Below are 7,438 nucleotides of genomic sequence, written 5' to 3' on the forward strand. Positions count from 1 at the left end.
AGCTGCTTGTGACAACACAAAGGAACACAGACAGGTAAGTGATGCAGGTATAGAATGAACTTCTTTTCTTAACTGACACAAGTTATGAATTGTATACACAAAAAACAATAATATATTCTTATCTGGGATCCATTTCCCAGCCTGGTTTGCTGAACAGACCCAAAAAACCCCAGTATGGCCCAGCTGGGGAACTGGAAGAGGCTGCTTATGCTACGCCAACACACAAAAGAGATGAGATGACAAAACTGCAGTTCAAGTTTAGCATGATACTGAAACTTTTACCTACTGCATGTCTCCACCAGCCGTCTGGAGAAGGACAATAAACTCTTCACAGGATTTGTGGCGTCACAGCTTATTTGTCATGCAGACATTATGAGAGGAGTCACCCTGTTTCCCTGACAAAGCACTATAAATATACAGAGGTATATCATTCTGAAAAAGATCTGTATAGCTTCACTGCAGCAACAAGTTCCCAGCATAGCTGCTTTTCCTGGAGCACTGCCATCATATTTTCTTATCAGTAACTGAAGTAACTAACCAGCTAACTCCCAGTGATGGGCTTTGCCTTCTAGATCTGCATAAAGGTCATTTGCAAAGGGGGAAAGGCAGGCTTGATAAATAAATAAATAAAAAGAAGCCATTGTGCCACATCCACGGCTTTGTTTCCAAAAGCCACTAAGAAGTGCAATGCCAGGCTGAAGTGTCTGACTATTCAGTAAGTACAAGGAGTGGCCCATTCCCTCCCCACAGTGAGATTGTTGACAGCTGTTTTAGAAGAGGGAAAAAAAAATGAAGCATGACTAAACTATTCATAAAAATCGCATTATATCCAACACCCTAAAAACAAGTTTTGTTTTACAAAAGGTGCAGAGCTTCCTGGACGTGACTGACCAGGTGGTACATGCCAGCCCTAACCAGGCTCCCAGCTGGATTATATCCCCTGTGGCAAACCCCAGGGCAGCAAAGGACTCTACACCAGAGCTATCAGCTGCTTCAGAACGTCACTCATTACCTTTATCTGTCCTACAGGTGATCAATGCAAGCAAGCACATGAGCACTTGGCACCAAACAGCACTCAGTAATCACAAGGTGCAGGCTGCAAGGTGTTTTCCTCCCCAGCTTTCCACATCCAGCCTCTCATACGCCTGCAAATAGGAGTTATCCTCCAGCTGGAAACCACGCCAACTGCCAACTCCCTGTGCAGGAGACTGGTAAAACATGGGGCCACAATCACACAGGGAGGCCATATCATGCCTTTACGGCCTCCTGGACTAGCCAGCCTTCTCCTCAAGTTTTTAACTTCTTAGCAGTGCCTTCCACCGGTAGAAGCAAGACAAAACCAAATAGTTCCTCCCTACCAATCCGCTGTGTGGTTTAGCTGACTTCAGGCTATTTATTGCCTGTGTGGAGAACCCTATAGAAATAGTATTTAATAGCACTCAAGTAGATTGCAGAGATGACCAGCTACAGTAATAAGCAGAAAAGCTTCCAAGGTGCTTCAAGGTCGGTTTTATTGGCGAGTGGATCACCACCAAATACCAGGCAGAGAAAACTGATACGTTGGTGTCCTGGAAACAGTGGAAAAGAAATAGGTACAGCAGGCACTGCAGCTTCTACTGATAATTTTTTTGTTAAGTAGCTATTTATTAAAACTTAATATTCCAGCAGAAAATTTTATGAAGGAACCCCGCTGCTTTTGTAACACAGGAGCATGTGAACACCACCAATAAACCTACCAATGTTTTTTTCCTCTAGGATAATTTATTGACTGCTGTTCTTAATTCATGCTTTGGATAGAATAACCAGATTCCTTTAACAGTACTTAATCCCCCTCTTAGCACAGGAGTGTACCCTAGACCAGAACACGGCTTACTCACAAGTATATCCTGCTGAGAGATTAGTGAGTTCTGCATATGCCTGAGTCTCAAAGCTGCACTACGCAGACTGTGTTTAAAAACATCCATCATCGCATAGTACCTGGCAGAGCTCTGTTCCTTTGAGAAGCTTTGAGCTCTTAAATGCGTTTCCCTCCTTTGAAGCAGCGAAGCTGTAAATCAGGAACATCGAGCTCCTGCCTTTCTCTCTGGCTGCAGTCCCTGGCTGGACTCTCTCACTTCGGACACGTCGTGTCCTCACCTCTCGGGCTATGCCGGCCATCCGTGGCCACCAGAGCCGGGCAGGAAATCCAGGCTGGAACGCTGTCACACAGCACAGCTCATCCACACTACCTGCAGGGGACTCGTCGTTCAGGCTACCTACAAAACCTGTCTGCCTGGCAGAACTCAACACCCATGCCCTTCTAGCAACAGCCCCAGGCTAGCCCGTCTGTCCAGCACCGGGCAGCGCTGCAAGGACAGATGGGCGACGGAGAGGCTCAACCCATGAAATGGACAACAGGTACACACTTGAACTCGTGCCAAGGGAAAACACACGACCAGATGATCCTCACCTTGCCGAATGCACCCTTACTCTGCTACCAGGCTTGTAAAAAAGCAAGCAAAACAAAAAAACCCAAACAACTCAATTTGAAGTGTACGAACAGAACAAGTCACTGTCACCATGTCCCAAAGCACAGCAAATGCCCCTCTACTACAGATAGCAGTTTCTATCCACAGGCAGGGATGTTATGAGGTTAACATCTACTCCCACCGCTAAGGTATCTATGTACAAAAATACAGCTCCTCGAACATCACAATAAATGATATCTTACCTTCAACTTGGTTCACCCTTCCAGAACAGCTCGGCAAGGGCGTCCAAAACATGAGAAACACACCCAACAAGGGACTCCAGGAGAGTCACCACAAACATAACTAATGTCGCTTGGCCCTTTAAAACCGATTAGATTACATTAGCCAAAACTCCCAGTACACAAGACATCCATAGATCTCAGACCAACTGTCTAAACTCAGCTCTGAAGCTACATGCTTTACATATTTCTACTGCATCGCATATCTCCATGAGCACCTAAAGTTTTACGGCTGACAGAGATTATAGAGAGCCACAGTGACCAACTGTCCTACAGCAGTGCAGGATTTCTAATCCCTTTATCAAATCTCTATCTGGTCATCCACAGCAGAATTGGTACAGTGCACTCTTAATAAAAAGAACTTTTTATAAATCACTTTTCTCCCCCACTTCCAATCTCCAGCTAACATGAAGCCCTGTAAAGGACACAGGGGCAGAACCAATTCCAGAGGTCAGCAAAATCAGATTCTGCAAATCCCCACTCACTATATGACTTGTGGTTACAACACAGTCACAGAAGGTGGATTAATAAACCCCAACAGTTTACAGGTTCAGAAAAAAACTACTATTTCGCAATCCTCATCCAGAAACTCCTGCATTTGCTTCAGAAGAAGGGTCTGCACTCGAGAGGAACAAAAATAATTCTATTTTCAAGCAACAGAGTGAACGCATGAAGTAGACCCCACGGCAAGGACTCTCTGAGTGACACCAAAGGCCACGGAGACCCAAAGGTGACACACACCAACACCAGCGTGTTGCGGGGGTCTCTTGATAAGAATCCGCGGTGACTTTCCGCACAATAAACTGAGATACAAAGTTGTGTCTGTGAGCCTGGAGGGGGGTTCCGACCAGGATATCAGTATTCCAGCGTGGAGGGAGGCTGGGGGCCAGGCGGGTGCGTGTCCCCCGCACACCCCCGGGCACAGCTGGGCTCGTCCCCCGGCAGCGGGGCCGCCACCCCCGCCCGGCTGCGGGGGGACCGCGCCCGGCCCCGGCCCGCAGACAATAGCGGCGGGGAGCAGCCGCGCGAGAAAACACTCCAAATAAATGAAAAACTGCCGAGAGCCCTAAAATGAAAAGGAATAAAGCCACGCGGAGGAGAGGAGCCGCCCGGAGCGGCTCCACGCGAAGTTGCTCGGACAAAAACCCCCCGAGGACGAGGAAGGGCGGGGGAAGCGTGCGAGGGAGCGGGAAGGGGCGGGGGGGCTCCCGCACACCCCCGGCCCCGGGGAGCGCCCACCCCTCCGCGCCCGCCGGCGGCCTCCCCAAACTTTCCCCCACCCCTTCGCCCAACTCCGGCGGGGCAAACTCACCGCAGGGCCCGGCGGGCGGCTTCGCCCCTGGCAGCGGGGCCGGGAGGGAAGGGAGAGGGTCGGGGACGGGGAGGGGGCGGAGGAGGTGGCCGGGCCGGTGCTCTCCGCCCGGGGAGGCGGGCAGGAAGGAGAGGAGGAGGGCCGGGGGCTGCCGCCTCGCAACCTGAGCAGCCGCCACCGCCGCCGCCGCCGCGCCCGGCCCGGCCACCCCGCATGCGCCGCCCCGGTGGGGCCGAGCGGGGCCGGGCCGGGCAGTGGGGACCGAGCCGGGCCTTGCGGGGCCGGGCGGGACCGCCCTGGGCCGGGCAGTGCGAGGCCGGGCCGTGCGGGGCCGGCGGCATTCGCTGGGGCTGAGATGCGGCTGTGAGCAGCGCTGGGGAAAGCCCCGCTCCCTGCCCCCGGGGGCTTCTCCCTCACCTGTGCCCCTTGCCGGTAGCTCGGCTGCTGAAGGAGAGGCGGTGGCGTGTGTGGAACATGGTGGTGCGGGTGTGGAAGAGCGCAGGCAGCAGCTCAGGCTGCGGGTTTGTTTTTATCGAAGGGGCACATGGGGATTGCTTCATGCCTAGAAGAGTTCAAGGCCAGGCTGGATGGGGCTTTGAACAACCTGCGCTAGCCGGAGGTGTCCCTGCCGATGGCGGGGAGGTTGGAGCTGGATGATGTTGGAGGTCCCTTCCAACCAAACCATTCCGGGATTTTAGGATCCTGCCTGCCCGCGTGCTGATCTCCGGCTGTAGGGCCTGTTCTGGTGGGTGTTGGAGTTCTGGCGTCCCCACTTCCAGCGATTAAAGCCTTTCCTGTTGCCCAGAGCACGAGCTGTCCAGCTGTGAGCGGAATCTGCTGCACATCTGTACCTGTCACAAACGCAGCTGCTGGAGTGCCAGCAGCTCCACTTTAGCCCCACCAGCCCAGCCCACAGCCTCATCCTGCTCCTCACTCTCTTTCTGGTTCTGCTATGGTTGTGTAGGTTTGATGGAGGAACATCTCCCATACCATTCCCACGCCTTTCTCCGGAAAAGCAGTGGAAAGGGCACCCCACCATTAGCAAATGAGCTCATGTGGTCTGTGGTCCGTGTGTGGCTGGGCTGGAGGAGGCCCTGCACAGTGAAAATGCCTGATCTCTTGTGGTGGTGATTTGCCTTCAGTTACTGTTTTCGTTGGAAGCTCTTTGGATATGTGTACATGTGGTGGCCCAGCATTTCCACTTGGCTTTTTCTACAGTGTCCCGCTAGCCCTGGCAGTGGCTGGATGATGATAAGCATAAAGGCAGTATCAGCACTGAGTTGAACATGTGTCACTTCATGAGAACTAGCCCAAAAGCACTTCACAACACTTTGCAAAGATTTTGCTGCTGATCAGAGCACTGGGCGAAGGCTGCAGGTAATTCCTGTCCATCATGTTCTAAGTAGAACAGAAAAACCAACACTGTGTATGGTGCAGAAGATTATCTCCTGAAAACCCTGCACGTGAACTTGGCATTGGCTTCCAAAACATGCACTGGTGATTCAGTTGAAAGCAACTGAAACAATAAAAATGGTTCCAATGCTTGTGCATTTTGGTAGTTTTGGAGACTGAAATGTACCAGCGTTGTACACCCTTAACAACCAGATATAAAGCAGTAGTTTTTTTCTTACTTGCCTCCAATAAAATAAGGCACATGAGAGCAGGGACTCTGGAAAAAATATCTTCCTTTGCCTTGGTGCCATCTTTACAAGAAGGGCTTAAGGGGCAGATCGCTTGGAAGTTCCCAGCTTCAGGAGGGGTCAGACACAACGATGGCTCAGCAAAGAGCACCATCTAGTGAAAGGCCACGTCTTGACAAAACTGTCCCCTACAGGGCTCCAACCAAACAATGACTGATACAGCCCAGCCCAGCCCAGCATGCCTCATCGTACCTGAAGCAATCACGAGCGAGGTAGCGTGGTAACAGATAACACCTACCTAAAATTTTCTATACCAAGAACACCGGGATCTTTAGCTCTACCCTCTTGGTTGCCCATCAATGGAATATTCTTTGCTTGTCACCTCCATCCTGGCAAATCAATCTCTGTCTTCTTTAGCCTCACCTGGAGCTGACACAGCCCTGGTGTTGCTGTAGGTGCCCCCCTGTAACTTAGAGGGGGTCAGAAGTCCCAAAGCAGGGATTCCTGAGTCTGTACCAGCTGTGTACAGGCCTTTGTAGATGGGCTCGTATTCACTGCTCTTGCAAAGAGTTTGGAAATGCTTTTGGGGTGTAGAGTGTGAAGATCATCTGTCATCAGGGCTGCCCATGAGCATTTACTATAGTCATAATATTCCAGACTGGGTGGCAAGGAAATTAGCATGGAAAATACTGAGAAAAGAGTGCAGCAGCTTAGCACCAAACCAGGAGGATCAGCTGGTTGTCCCCATTCATGGAAGATATTCTGTCCCATGCAGTCACAGAAGGTGAATCAAAACACAGGCAGAGATGGTGTAATTTTCCCTCAGAGAAACATTCCCTGCCAAAATGGACCTCTCCAGCCTCCCACATATCCCTGGAGTGCCAGGGGCTGGTGGTAGCTCAGGAAGGGAATTAGCAAAGGTAGACAGTGCTGTGGGATGGGTAGGCAGCTCCCCAGACTGCCAAGGGATTGGACAGGATCTCAGTTTAGATTTGATCTCATTTCCCCCTGGCTTGTGGGTGGGCTCCTGATGCCCCAGGAGCAGAGACCACTAAGCATGTGCCACAAAAAGGCTGTATTGGCCTCTCCAGATGCCCAGCCCCTGCTCTCAGCAGCAGTTAACACATCTTTTTACCTTGCATTTCCCCAAGATTAGTCTGCTTTAGTCTTTAAATTATCCACCCCCAAATTCTCTATATCAAAATATCCTGTCTGCAAACACGTATCACCACAAACCAAAACAGGGAGGCAGTAGATTAAGGGAAATTTGTGCAGCACTCTGTGGATGCCAACCTCCTGACAAATCATTTGCCCTCAAATCATCTCTGACACTAGCTCCCCTGGGTTCCATCCTCTGCTATATGTCCAGGTCTGCTTTTCAAACCTTATGAAAAAATAATAAAATATATCAGATGTTCTTTCATTGCCTCTTTCAGGTTTTATTTTGTCACAAGCTTTGCTGCAGGGCTCCCTGCTTCTTGCTAGGGAACTGGATTGAAGAGCGAGTTGCACTCATGAATGAGACTGGAATTTGGTTCTGCACAACATAATCTGAACATTTGTGTGTAGTGGCATGAATTAGCAATATGAGCACATTGTTCCTGTTTGCTGGAAATGAGCTGTCCTTGCAACTGAATAGAAAACAGAGTGCAGTGCAATGATGGAAGCAGCAGCTATTAAAGATTTGTTTTCATCATATCCAAGCAGCTACAAAACTGAGACACTGAGCATTAGTGTGTG

At 50.5% G+C, this 7,438-nt stretch overlaps 1 protein-coding gene across 1 annotated transcript in view; it reads right to left on the reverse strand.

Moving 5' to 3' along the window:
• The window catches only part of AKAP13 (A-kinase anchoring protein 13), a 206,499-nt gene extending 202,388 nt beyond the window's left edge, over window positions 1–4,111 (reverse strand). The window contains exon 1 of the mRNA XM_036389369.2: window positions 4,059–4,111. The gene's annotated coding sequence lies outside the window, so the exon portion shown is untranslated. The remainder of the gene's footprint in view (window positions 1–4,058) is intronic.
• Window positions 4,112–7,438: the final 3,327 nt, after the last annotated feature.

Source organism: Molothrus ater, chromosome 13 (genome assembly GCF_012460135.2).
Source record: "Molothrus ater isolate BHLD 08-10-18 breed brown headed cowbird chromosome 13, BPBGC_Mater_1.1, whole genome shotgun sequence".
In the NCBI taxonomy this organism is placed as follows: domain Eukaryota; kingdom Metazoa; phylum Chordata; class Aves; order Passeriformes; family Icteridae; genus Molothrus; species Molothrus ater.